Source organism: Scyliorhinus torazame, chromosome 15 (genome assembly GCF_047496885.1).
Source record: "Scyliorhinus torazame isolate Kashiwa2021f chromosome 15, sScyTor2.1, whole genome shotgun sequence".
Taxonomy (NCBI): Eukaryota; Metazoa; Chordata; class Chondrichthyes; order Carcharhiniformes; family Scyliorhinidae; genus Scyliorhinus; species Scyliorhinus torazame.
Genome location: NC_092721.1, coordinates 138,114,764 through 138,128,059, shown reverse-complemented (window position 1 = coordinate 138,128,059; position 13,296 = coordinate 138,114,764). Strand labels below are relative to the sequence as shown.

At 48.7% G+C, this 13,296-nt stretch overlaps 1 protein-coding gene across 1 annotated transcript in view; it reads right to left on the bottom strand.

The window, feature by feature from the left end:
• The window catches only part of rnf17 (ring finger protein 17), a 199,192-nt gene that overhangs the window by 104,271 nt on the left and 81,625 nt on the right, over positions 1-13,296 (bottom strand). The gene's annotated exons all lie outside the window — the stretch shown is intronic.

Genomic DNA, 13,296 nt, shown 5'->3' with positions numbered 1-13,296 from the left:
CTCATGTGTTTGCTGGAGGGGATGGAGGACAACGCTAAGCAAAATGGTGGGTGAAAGAATCTTCTCATCCCCCCTGGAGCTAGACTGTGCTCATAGCACATTGTGACCGAGACCTCGTGCTGGGGGAACTCCCACATGCGGTTATCAGGTTCCACAACTTCAAGGAAGAACAGGTCCTTGGATGAGCCAGGAATACTGGGAGATAAAATGGAAGATCACTTGGTTCGGTTGTATCAAGGCCTCAATACTGAGCTGGCAAAAAGAGAGCAGCTTTCAATGGGGTGGGTCTCCAATTCAGTCTGATATAACCAGCCCGCCTCTGGGTGTCTGTCGGAAAAAAGGATCACTTTTCCAACTCACCTGAAGAGGCAAACTTATTTGTTCAGGAGTTCAGCTTGAATTCTGTTTAATTCTTTTTTATATTAAAGTTACTACGCGTTTTGAATTTCAGAAGTTTTTACATTGTTGGTTTGTATAAACTAGCTTTGGGCTTTTACAAGTGCTGTACTTAGTCATCACGTTGTGCAGTTGTTGCATAATTAATTTTATAAACGTTAACGGTTTTCTTTTCTTTGACTATATGGATTAGCGGAGAGCCTTCCGGCTAAGGATAGCTGACGGGAAGTACAAAAGTGGATATGCTGCAGCTCCTAGACGCAAACACTTTGCGAATAGGAGTGTGGAATATAGTTTTCATAGGTTTATGTTATGTAAAGATTTAATATTACTATTGGGTGTAGGGAGGGAGAACGTTAAAGTTAGTTGTTTGACCTTGTCCACTATCCTGGTGGGATCTCTTCACCTTGGCTTATTAAGATTCCTTACTTGTTAATCTTCAGAGATAATGGCTGACCCTGGCACAAAGAGGCAGTGAGGGATCTCCATTTCACCTTGCAACTTGGAATGTTAGGGGTCCAGGCAAGGGTGTTTGCTCAAAAGAAGGGTCTAAACTCAAGTGTTGTATTTCTACAGGAAACCTATCCATGGGTGAAGGCCCAGATAAGACTTCCCAAAAATTAGGTGGGAGAAGTCTTACTCTCGGGCTTCAATCGTAGGGGTGGAGGTATGGCTATACTAATTTACAATTTACTCCCTCAGATTCGGGGCAGCACGGTAGCATTGTGGATAGCACAATTGCTTCACAGCTCCAGGGTCCCAGGTTCAATTCCGGCTTGGGTCACTGTCTGTGCGAAGTCTGCACATCCTCCCAGTGTGTGCGTGGGTTTCCTCCATGTGCTCCGGTTTCCTCCCACAGTCCAAAGATGTGCAGGTTAGGTGGATTGGCCATGATAAATTGCCCTCAGTGTCCCAAATTGCCCTTAGTGTTGGGTGGGGTTGCTGGGTTATGGGGATAGGGTGGAGGTGTTGACCTTGGGTAGGGTGCTCTTTCCAAGAGCCGGTGCGGACTCGATGGGCCGAATGGCCTCCTTCTGCACTGTAAATTCTACGATTATAGATGGCCCCAATGGTTGTTTTATTGTTGTCTGGTTCACTGGAAAACACGTGTTATTTTAGTAAACATTTATGCTTCCACTGGGACAATCGAAATTTTATATATACCCTGATGAATCTCCTCCCTAACTTAAACTCGCTTCAGATGATTCTAACAGGTGACCTAAATTGTGGCAAAATTGGACTGTTCCATGCCAAAATCTGACCCCATCTGGGATGTTCAGGGCACTGAACTCATTCATGGAACGGACTGGGGGGTGGATCCGTGGTGTTTTCAGCATCTAAACTGTAAAGAATTTTCCTTTTTTTTCCCCCCCACATGTTCACCGTCCCTACTCCAGAATTGATTTTTTTCAAGTCCCTCCTCTCTTCAGTGATGGCAGCTGAATACCCGGGAATTGTCATCTCTGACCATGCTACTCATTTTGCTGATTTCTGCTTTGTATTTGGCCCTCTCAAACGCTGCACCTTGGAGACTATAGACACCACTTTGTTCTCTGGTGACAAATTGTGGGAACGTTTGTCTGCTGCCATAGCAGACTTTATTAATCTCAATGAAACAGATTCAATATCTCCTTCAACACTCTGGGAAGCACTAAAAGGCGTCGTAATCAAATGAAATGAAATGAAATGAAAATCGCTTATTGTCTCAAGTAGGCTTCAAGTCAGGTTACTGTGAAAAGCCCCTAGTTGCCACATTCTTTTGTGGACTCAGTTCGACTTTCCGGCCCAAACACCATAACCCTTAATCCCTTTATTCGTCAAAAACTATCTATCTTTATCTTAAAAACATTTAATGAAGGAGCCTCAACTGCTTCACTGGGCAAGCAATTCCATAGATTCACAACTCTTTGGGTGAAGAAGTGACCTAAGCTCAGTCCTAAATCTACTTCGCCTTATTTTGAGGCTATGCCCCCTAGTTCTGCTTTCACTCGCCAGTGGAAACAACCTGCCCGCATCTATCCTATCTATTCCCTTCATAATGTTATATGTTTCTATAAGATCCCCCCCGCATCCTTCTAAATTCCAACGAGTACAGTCCCGGCCTACTCAACCTCTCCTCGTAGTCCAACCCTCTCAACTCTTGAGATTAACCTAGGGAATCTCCTCTGCACACCCTCCAGCGCCAGTACGTCCTTTCTCGGGTAAGGAGACCAAAACTGAACATAATACTCCAGGTGTGGCCTCACTAACACCTTATACAATTGCAGCATAACCTCCCTAGTCTTAAACTCCATTCATCTAGCAATGAAGGACAAAAGCCATTTGCCGCCTTATTCACCTGTTGCACCTGTAAACCAACTTTTTGCGACTCATGCACGAGCACACCCAGGTTTCTCTGCACAGCATCATGTTTTAATATTTTATCATTTAAATAATAATCCCTTTTGCTGTTATTCCTACCAAAATGGATAACCTCACATTTGTCAACATAGTATTCCATCAGCCAGACCCTAGCCCATTCACTTAACCTATCCAAATCCCTCTAGACTTCCAGTATCCTCTGCACTTTTTGCTTTCCCACTCATCTTAGTGTAGTCTGCAAACTTGGACACATTGCACTTGGTCCCCAACTCCAAATCATCTATGTAAATTGTGAACAGTTGTGGGCCCAACACTGATCCCTGAGGGACACCACTAGCTACTGATTGCCAACCGGAGAAACACCCATTAATCCCCACTCTTTGCTTTCTATTAATTAACCAGTCCTCTATCCATGCTCCTACTTTACCCTTAATGCCATGCATCTTTATCTTATGCAGCAACCTTTTGTGTGGCACCTTGTCAAAAGCTTTCTGGAAATCCAGATATACCACATCCATTGCTTCCCCGTTATCAACCGCACTGGTAATGTCCTCAAAAAATTCCACAAAATTAGTTTGGCACAACCTGCCCTTTATGAACCCATGCTACGTCTCCCCAATGGGGCATCCAGATGCCTCGCTATTTCTTCCTTGATGATAGATTCCAGCATCTCCCCTATTACCGAAGTTAAGCTAACTGGCATATAATTCACCTGAGGAAGTGCTCCAAAAGCTAGTGTTTGAAACAAACCTGTTGGACTTTAACCTGGTGTTGTAAGACTTCTTACTGTGCTCACCCTAGTCCAACGCCAGCATCTCCACATCATGGCCTATAATTACCCGTTTTCTGCCTACCTCCTTTTTTAAACAGTGGTGTCACGTTTGCTAATTTCCAATCCGCCGGGATCACCCTCGAGTCTAGTGAATTTTGGTAAATTATCCCTCGTGCATTTGCAATTTCCCTAGATATCGCTTTTAGTACTCTGGGATGCATTCCATCAGGGCCAGGAGACTTGTCTACCTTTCGTCCCATTAGCTTGCCCATCACTACCTCCTTGGTGATAACAATCATCTCAAGGTCCACACCCGTCATAGCCTCATTTCCATCAGTCACTGGCATGTTATTTGTGTCTTCCACTGTGAAGACCAGCCCAAAAAACCCAGTTCCTCAGCCATTTCCTCATCTCCCATTATTAAATCTCCCTTCTCATCCTCTAAAGGATCCCAGAGGGGCTGGATGTGGCGGCCTATGTGGTCACCATGTTGAACTCGCTGATGGGAGCGGGGTCCTTACAGGGGCCCCTGGAGCTGGAAGGGGCCCATAGAGTGTTGGCGAGGAGGTCCAAGGTTAACGAGCCTCCGCGGGCGGTGCTGGTGCGGTTCCATCGGTTCGTCGATCGGGAGTGTGTGCTCAGGTGGGCCAAGAAGGAGAGGAGCAGCAGGTGGGAGAACGCGGAGGTTCGGATATACCAGGACTGGAGTGCGGAGGTGGCGAAGAGGAGGGCCGGGTACAATCGAGCGAAGGCGGTGCTGCACAGGAAGGGGGTGAAGTTTGGCATGTTGCAGCCTGCGCGACTGTGGGTTACCTACAAGGACCGGCACCATTATTTTGAGTCTCCGGAGGAGGCGTGGGCCTTTGTTCAGGCCGAGAAGCTGGACACAGACTGAGGGTCGGGATGGGCGATTGGGGACTGCGGTGGATATGCTATGCCTATTTTTGGTTCGGCGGGGCGGGGGGGGGGGGGGGGGGGTGAGAGGATCGTTTCCCACGCTTAGAACGGAGGGGGAGAGCCTGTGTATGGGGAGCGGGAGAGGAGGGTGTGCTACACAATGGGAGGAGTCGAAGGAGAGGCGGGAGTGGCCGGGGTCAGCAGGAGTCAGCTGACGTGTGGAAGTGCAATGGGGGGAGTAAACCAGCTAGGATGGGTCCTAGCCGGGTTGGGGGGGGGAGGAATCGAGTTGCTGCTGCTAAGGTCAAGGAGGAGCTGGAGCGAGTGGGGGGGGTCGAGTCGGGGGTATGCCGCTGTGGGGAACGGGCCGGGTGTGGGGTGCGGGCGCGTGGCTGGCAGAGGACGGGTCATGGCTAGTCGGCGGGGGAGGGGGGCAGGTAGCCCCCTGATCCGGCTGATAACCTGGAATGTAAGGCGACTGAATGGCCGGTTAAGCGGGCCCGCGTGTTCGCGAACCTGAAGGGGCTCAAGGCGGATGTGGTTATGCTCCAGGAGACACACCTGAAGGTGGCAGACCAGGTCAGACTGAGAAAAGGGTGGGTAGGTCAGGTGTTTCACTCGGGGCTAGATGCCAAAAATCGAGGGGTGGCGATCTTGGTGGGAAAGATGGTGTCATTCAAGGCGTTGAGCATTGTGGCAGATAATGGCGGTAGGTACATAATGGTAAGTCGCAGGGAGAGAGGGTGGTACTGGTCAATGTGTATGCTCCGAACTGGGACGATGCGGGTTTTATGCGGCATATGTTGGGTCGGATCCCAGACTTGGAAGTGGGAGGGCCTGATAATTGGGGGAGACTTTAACACGGTGTTGGATCCGGCACTGGATCGCTCCAGGTCTAGGACGGGTAGGAAGCCGGCGGCGGCTAGTGTTGAGGGGATTTATGGACCAAATGGGAGGGGTGGTCCCTTGGAGATTTGCAAGGCCGGGGCTAGGGAATTTTCATTCTTCTCACATGTCCATAAGGCTTATTCTCGAATCGACTTTTTCATTTTGAGTAGGGCGCTGATAGCGAGAGTAGAGGATACCGAGTATTCGGCAATAGCCATTTCGGACCACGCCGCGGGACTTGGAGATGGGGAGGAGAGGGACCAGCGCCCGCTGTGGCGCTTGGAGGTGGGGCTGTTGGCGGACGAGGAGGTGAGTGAGCGGGTCCGAGGAAGTATAGAGGGGTACTTGGAGACCAACGACAACAGGGAGGTCCGAGTGGGGATAGTATGGGAGGCACTGAAGGCGGTGGTGAGGGGAGAGCTGATCTCCATTAGGGCCCACAAGGAGCGGAGGGAGAGGGAGAGGCTGGTGGGGGAGATGGTGAGGGTAGACAGGAGGTATGCGGAAGAGCCTGAGGAAGGATTGTTGAGGAAGAGATGCAGCCTCCAGGCCGAATTCGACCTGGTGACCATCAGGAAGGCGGAGGTGCAGTGGAGGAAGGCCCAGGGGGCGGTCTACGAATATGGGGAAAAGGCAAGCCGGATGCTGGCGCATCAGCTTCGGAAGTGGGACACAGCAAGTAGATCGGGGGCATCAAGGACAGGGGAGGGAGCGTGGTGCGGAGTGGGGTTGGCATCAATGGGGTCTTCAGGGACTTCTACGAGAAATTGTACCAATCCGAGCCCCCACGGGAGGAGGGAGGGATGGGCCGTTTCCTGGACCAATTGAGGTTTCCAAAGGTGGAAGAGGGACTGGTGGCGGGACTGGGGGCCCCGATTGGGCTGGAGGAGCTGATCAAAGGGATAGGAAGCATGCAGGCGGGGAAGGCACCGGGGCCGGACGGTTTCCCGGTCGAGTTCTATAAAAAAATATATGGACCTGTTGGGCCCGCTGTTAGTTCGGACCTTTAATGAGGCAAGGGAGGGGGGGGGCTTTACCCCCGACGATGTCCCGGGCCCTGATCTCCTTGATCCTGAAGCGGGACAAGGATCCCCTGCAATGTGGGTCTTACAGACCGATTTCCTTGTTAAATGTAGATGCCAAGGTGCTGGCGAAGGTCTTAGCCACGAGGATTAAGGATTGTGTGCCGCAGATCATCCATGAAGACCAGACGGGGTTTGTGAAGGGGAGACAGTTGAACGCGAATGTGCTGAGGCTTTTGAACGTTATCATGATGCCGGCGAGGGAGGGGGAGGCGGAGATAGACGCTGAGAAAGCCTTCGACAGGGTAGAGTGGGGGTACATGTGGGAGGTGCTGAAGAGGTTCGGGTTTGGGGAGGGGTTTGTCAGGTGGGTTCGGCTGTTGTATGAGGTCCCGAAGGCGAGTGTGGCCACAAATAGGAGGAGGTCCGAGTACTTTCGGTTGCACCGAGGGACGAGACAGGGGTGTCCCCTGTCCCCCCCCTGCTCTTCGCACTGGCGATCGAACCCCTGGCTATGGCACTGAGAGAATCGAGGAACTGGAGGGGGTTGGGGCGGGGTGGGGAGGAGCATAGGGTGTCGCTTTATGCGGACGACCTGCTGCTGTATGTGGCGGACCCGGTGGGTGGAATGCCAGAGGTAATGAGGATCCTTAGGGAATTCGGGGACTTTTCGGGGTATAATCTCAATATGGGGAAGCTGTTCGTAGTTCAGCTAGGGGACCAGGAGAGGGGGATTGGCGAGCTCACACTAAAAAGGGCAGAGAGGAGTTTCACATATTTGGGGGTCCAGGTGGCCAGGAGCAGGGGGCCCTGCATAGGCTTAACTTCACAAGGCTGGTGGAGCAAATGGAGGAGGAGTTCAAGAGGTGGGACGCGTTGCCGCTGTCCTTGGCGGGTAGGGTGCAGTCAATCAAAATGACGGTGCTCCCAAGGTTTTTGTTCCTGTTCCAGTGCTTCCCCGTGTTTATCCCGAAGGCTTTTTTTCTGGCGGGTTAACAGGAGTATAGTGGGGTTTGTGTGGGCGCGAGGGACTCCGAGGGTGAGAAGGGTGTTCCTGCAGCGGAGTAGAGATAGGGGGGGCTGGCGCTGCCCAACCTCTGTGGGTACTACTGGGCCGCCAATGCGACGATGGTGAGCAAGTGGGTGATGGTGGGGGCTGCATGGAAGGGGCTGGAGACGGCGTCCTGTGTGGGTACGAATCTGGGGGCGCTGGCAACGGCGCTGCTCCCTCCAAGCAGGTATACCACGAGCCTGGTGGTGGTGGCAGCCCTCAAAATTTGGGGGCAGTGGAGGCGGCATGGGGGGGGGGGAAGTTGGGGCCTCGGCGTGGACCCCATTACGGGGAAACCACCGGTTCGCCCCAGGAAGAACAGGTGGAGGGTTTTCGGGGTGGCACAGGGCAGGGATACGAATGTTGGGGGACCTGTTTGTGGACGGGAAGTTCGCGAGCTTGGGTGAGCTGGAGGAGAAGTACGGGCTCCCCCCCCCGGGGAACACCTTCAGGTACTTACAGGTAAAGGCGTTTGCCAGACGGCAGGTGGTGGAATTCCCGCGGCTACTGCCACACACAGTACAGGTCCGGGTGCTCTCGGGGGGGTGGGTGGGAGTGGGGAAGATCTCAGAAATTTACCAGGTGATGCAGGAGGAGGAGGAGGCCTCGGTGGTGGAGTTGAAAGGTAAGTGGGAGGAGTTGGGAGAGGAGATCGAAGAGGGGACGTGGGCAGATGCCCTCGGGAGGGTGAATTCTTCCTCTTTTGCTGCACAGGGCACACATGACCGGGACAAGGATGAGCCGGTTTTTGGGGGGTGAGGACAGGTGTGTCAGGTGCTCAGCAAGCCCAGCAAATCACACCCATATGTTCTGGGCATGCCCAGCGCTGGAGGAATTTTGGAAGGGCGTAGCGAGGACGGTGTCGAGGGTGGTAGGATCCAGGGTCAGACCGGGCTGGGGGCTCGCAATATTTTGGGGTGGCAGAGGAACCGTGAGTGCAGGAGGCGGAAGAGGCCGGAATCCTGGCCTTTGCGTCCCTGGTAGCCCGGCGAAGGATTCTCCTTCAGTGGAAAGATGCGAGGCCCCCAAGCGTGGAATCCTGGATCAGCGATATGGCAGGGTTCATTAAATTGGAGGGGGTGAAATTCACCTTGACAGGGTTGGTACAAGGGTTCTTAGACTTTCTGGCAGAATGATAGACATTTGTCAATGGCAGCAGCAGCTCAAAGGGGGGGTTACTTTATTTTTGTTTGTGTTATTTACACTGGAGGGTCCAAGGGGGTGTACACACCTGTTTTGTTAAGTCGGGGTGTTCATGGTAATTTATTTTTTATGTACGGGGGTGGGGGGGGGGTTGCTTTTTTAGATTGTGTTTTGTACTTAACCCTGTTGGGTTCTTTTTTCTTCCTCATTTTGTTATTGATATTTTATGAAAACCTTTAATAAAAATTATTTTTAAAATTAAAAAAAATTCCCAGTCCTCTAGTCTCCCACTAATTTTTGCCACTTTGTATGCTTTTTCCTTCAATTTGATACTCTCCCTTATTTCCTTAGATATCCATGGTCGATTTTCCCTCTTTGTACTGTCCTTCCTTTTTGTCGGTATAAACCTTTGCTGAGCACTGTGAAAAATCGCTTGGAAGGTTCTCCACTGTTCCTCAACTGTTTCACCATAAAGTTTTTGCTCCCAGTCTACCTTCACTAGCTCTTCTCTCATCCCATTGTAATCTCCTTTGTTTAAGCACAAAACACTAGTGTTTGATTTTACCTTCTCACCCTCCATCTGTATTTTAAATTCCACCATATTGTGATCGCTCCTTCTGAGAGGATCCCTAACTATGAGATCATTAACCAATCCTGTCTCATTACACAGGGCCAGATCTAGGACCGCTTGTTCCCTCGTAGGTTCCATTACATACTGTTCTCGGAAATTATCGCGGATACATTCTATAAACTCCTCCTCAAGGCTGCCTTGACCGACCTGGTTAAACCAATCAACATGATAACTGCTGTACCATTTCTACATGCATCCGTTATTTCTTTGTTTATTGCCTGCCCCACCATAATGTTACTATTTGGTGGTCTAATATCTACTCCCATCAGTGACTTACTATTCCTAATTTCCACCCAAATGGATTCAACCTTATCCTCCATAGCACCGATGTCGTCCCTTACTATTGCCTGGATGTCATCCTTAAATAACAGAGCTACACCACCTCCCTTACCATTCACTCTGTCCTTCCATATAGTTTGATACCCTTGGATATTTAACTCCCAGTCGTGACCATCCTTTAACCATGTTTCCGTAATGGCCACTAAATCATAGTCATTCACAATGATTTGCGCCATCAACTCATTTACCTTATTCCGAATACTACGAGCATTCAGGTAAAGTACTTATGTTGGCCTTTATACTTCTGTTTTGATTCTTAACACCTTGATCAGTAACCTCTCATAAGTTATTTTTCCTCTTTTTCCTAGTCGTTGAACCCATATCTTCATGTAACCAACTGCCACGTCGTGAAACCTTAGTTCACATCATGAAATTGAAGAGTGTGGAACAACAAAGGCTAGTGGACCCCATTTTGGAGGTTGACCGTCAATATTCATTTGCCCGAACACTAGATCTAATGATGCACAGAAAGAATTTACAACTCCAATTTGAATTAATATCTATGGACAAAGTCATACACGAGTTGCATCGTTCCAGAGCACCTTCTAAGAACATGGGGAAAAGGTGGGTCATCTTCTTACGCATCAACTCAAGAAGCAGACTGCCTCCTGAAAAATCCCTCGGATTCGGAATAAGGGATGTAACTTTTAAGTGTCAGCCCCTCTCAGAGCAGCTAACACCTCTAATAATGGATATATTTAATGATTCGCTGTCTAGGGGTCCACTACCTCGACTCTCACCCAGTCTTCAGTTTATGTGTTCCTTAAAGGAGGTAGGGGCCCAGTAAAGTGTGGGTCATACCGATCCATTTCACTCCTTAACATGGGCGTTAAGCTACTGGCCAAAGTCCTGGCATCCTGGATGGAGTCCTGTCTCCTGGTTATAAAGCCAGACAGGCATTATTAAAGACTGACAGTTGTGGGCCAATGTCCGACGCCTCTGAACATTGTTCTGCCTCATCTCTCCCCCCCCCCCCCCCCCAGGGAACCTGAAGTCATAGTATCAGAATATTTCCCGTTAGGCAGGAGTACGACAGGGCTGTCCTCTTTCCCCGTTGCTATTTGTACTGGTTATTGAGCCCCTCTCGATAGCGTTGAGGTCATCAGAGGGGTGGAAGGATATACACCGGGAGGAAGTGAAGCACCGGGCCTCACTCTATGCTGATAATCTGTATATATCATATATGGCTAATGGATTCACCAGAAAACACTCAGGGGCTGGTTTAGCACAATGGACTAAACAGCTGGCTTGTAATGCAGAACAAGGCAGCAGCGCGGGTTCAATTCCCATACCAGCCTTCCCGAACAAGCGCCAGAATGTGGCGACTAGGGGCTTTTCACAGTAACTTAATTGAAGCCTACTTGTGACAATAAGCGATTATTATTATTAAAACACTCAGTTTTACCTGCATTTAATTTCTAACCTGAGTAAGTGCCAAATGTTGTGAGTATCCTCTTGTTGTCTATTGAGGAGATCAGGTATATGAGAGAGACAACATGAGGGTAGTCACAACAATCGGCACCGTCTCAGGGTACAAATTAAATGCGGGTAAACGCGAGTGCTTTCCATAATTCATCAGCCAGAGAGGCTCAACTTAGTACACTGTCGTTTCGTGTCTCACCTTCTAATTTCCAACACCTTGGGATTTAGGATCTGCGTAGCTTATAACTGGACTTTGCTTCACAAACTGAACTATTCAAGCCTCATCGGTAATGTTAAAGTGGACTTAGAGGTGGAGTACTCTTCCTTTGACTCTTGCAAGATATGCTTCCAAGATTTCTAATTTTTTTCAATGTAGTTACATTTTTGTGCCCAAATCATTTTTATTACAGTTAACAAATTAATTTCAACTTTTATCTAGGTAGGCAAGTGTCCCAGAGTCCGCAGCGTTCTGCCTCAAAGACAGGCGATCGGGAGGTTTGGCGCTCGCAAATCTGTTTTTATTATCGGGCTGCCAACATACAGAAAATCCTGCACTGGATTAGTGACCCTGGCTCGATTTGGGGTAAAATGGAGGCTCGGTACCACAACCTCCTCCCTACATGACATAATAGCCACACCACTGCCCTCCCCTGCAGGTATTCCCTGGAGTTCTGTGATCACCTCCTCCCTCAGGATTTGAAAGCAGTTCCGGCAGCACTCCAACCTTCTCTCACTATCCTCGATCAACAGCAATCACCTCTTTGCGCCTTTGATCTGGGACCCATCTTTCAGGTCTTGGGGGCAGGAGGTCTTGTACACTTTGGGGACTCTTTTTTTTTTTTAAAAGAGGTTTGCCAGCCTTGAGCGAATAACGGACAAATTTAGTTTGACTGGCTCCAATCTTTTTCTTTTCTTTCAAATTTGAGATTTTTCTTCCTTCCCCCTGACCGTACCCACCTCTTAGTTGTAAAAGTTCCTGTCCTTGGCACAACAGAACAGAACTCAAACCTGTGAAGGCTTATACTTTCTTTGGATCCTGCCCCTCCGGATGGAGTGAAGGAGAAATGGGTTGGGGAGCTAGGCCCTGTACTTACTGAAGAGGCTTGGAGGGAAGCCCTTTACAGGGTGAATTCCACTTCATCTTGTGCCAGACCGAGTTTGATTCAGTTCAAAGTATTGCATAGAACACATTGAACTAAGGTGAAAATGAGTGGATTCTTTCAAAATGTGGAGAACAAGTGTGATCGCTGCTTGCTTACACCAGCTAACCACACGCACGTGTTTTGGCCTGTCCTAAGCTTGCTGGATACGGAGTGTCCTCTTTTAATATGAGATTTAAGATTTTACAGGTGGGCCTAGAACCTTGCCCACTGGTAGCAATATTTGGAGTCTCTGACTCTCTATCTTCCATTCGAGGATAAGGGCAGACATTCTCACATTTGCCTCTAACAGCCAGGGAGCAAATATTGCCCAATTAGAGCTCCTCCATGCCACCTAACGCATCCACATGGCTGCAGGACATGATGTCACTCTGCATCTGAAGATTAAATATGCTATTAGGGTCTCAGTGGGGAGGTTCTATCAAAGGTGGTGGCCATTGATCCCGCTCTTTAAAGATCTGGACACGGTCAAGAGATAAAGGGGTTAGGTTATAATGGAGCTAGTTTAATATCATAGTTGTTTAAACTAACGTATTTGTTTTTATCTTCTTTGATTATGTACATATATATATATATTTTTATTTATAAATATATTATATATACATATATATATTTGGTTCATATTTGATAAGTTGAGAGATAAACTGGGGGAGGTTCCATATCCTTTAATTGGGATGTGGGTATCATCTGGTAAGGTCAGCAATTATTACCTAATCCTGGACTGGGTGGTTTACCAAACCATTTCAGAGAGAAGTTAAGAGTCAACCATATCGATGTGGGTCTGGAGTCACATGTAGGCCAGACCAGGTTATGATGGCAAATTTCCTTCCCTAAGAGGACATCAGTGAACCAGGTGGGCTTTTATCACAAATCAATGGTAGTGGTCACAGTGACCATTACTGAGACTAATTTTCCAATTAAAGAATATTCATACAGCTGTCGTTGTGGGATTGATCCCCAGAGCATTAGCGATGCCTCTGGATTACTAATCCAGTGACATTACCACACCACCATCACCAAAATGTAATTAAAACCAAGTAATGAGAACGCAATTTTGTTTCAACTCATTACTTTAAAATGTATCAATTGTATTGCCAATAATGCAACTTTGGAAACACAACATTTTGTAAAGAGTTCTTGCTTCCCATCTCCACCTTTAAAAAAAACAATACATTTGATATTTCTTCATTCCACTCGTCACGATGAAACAAAAA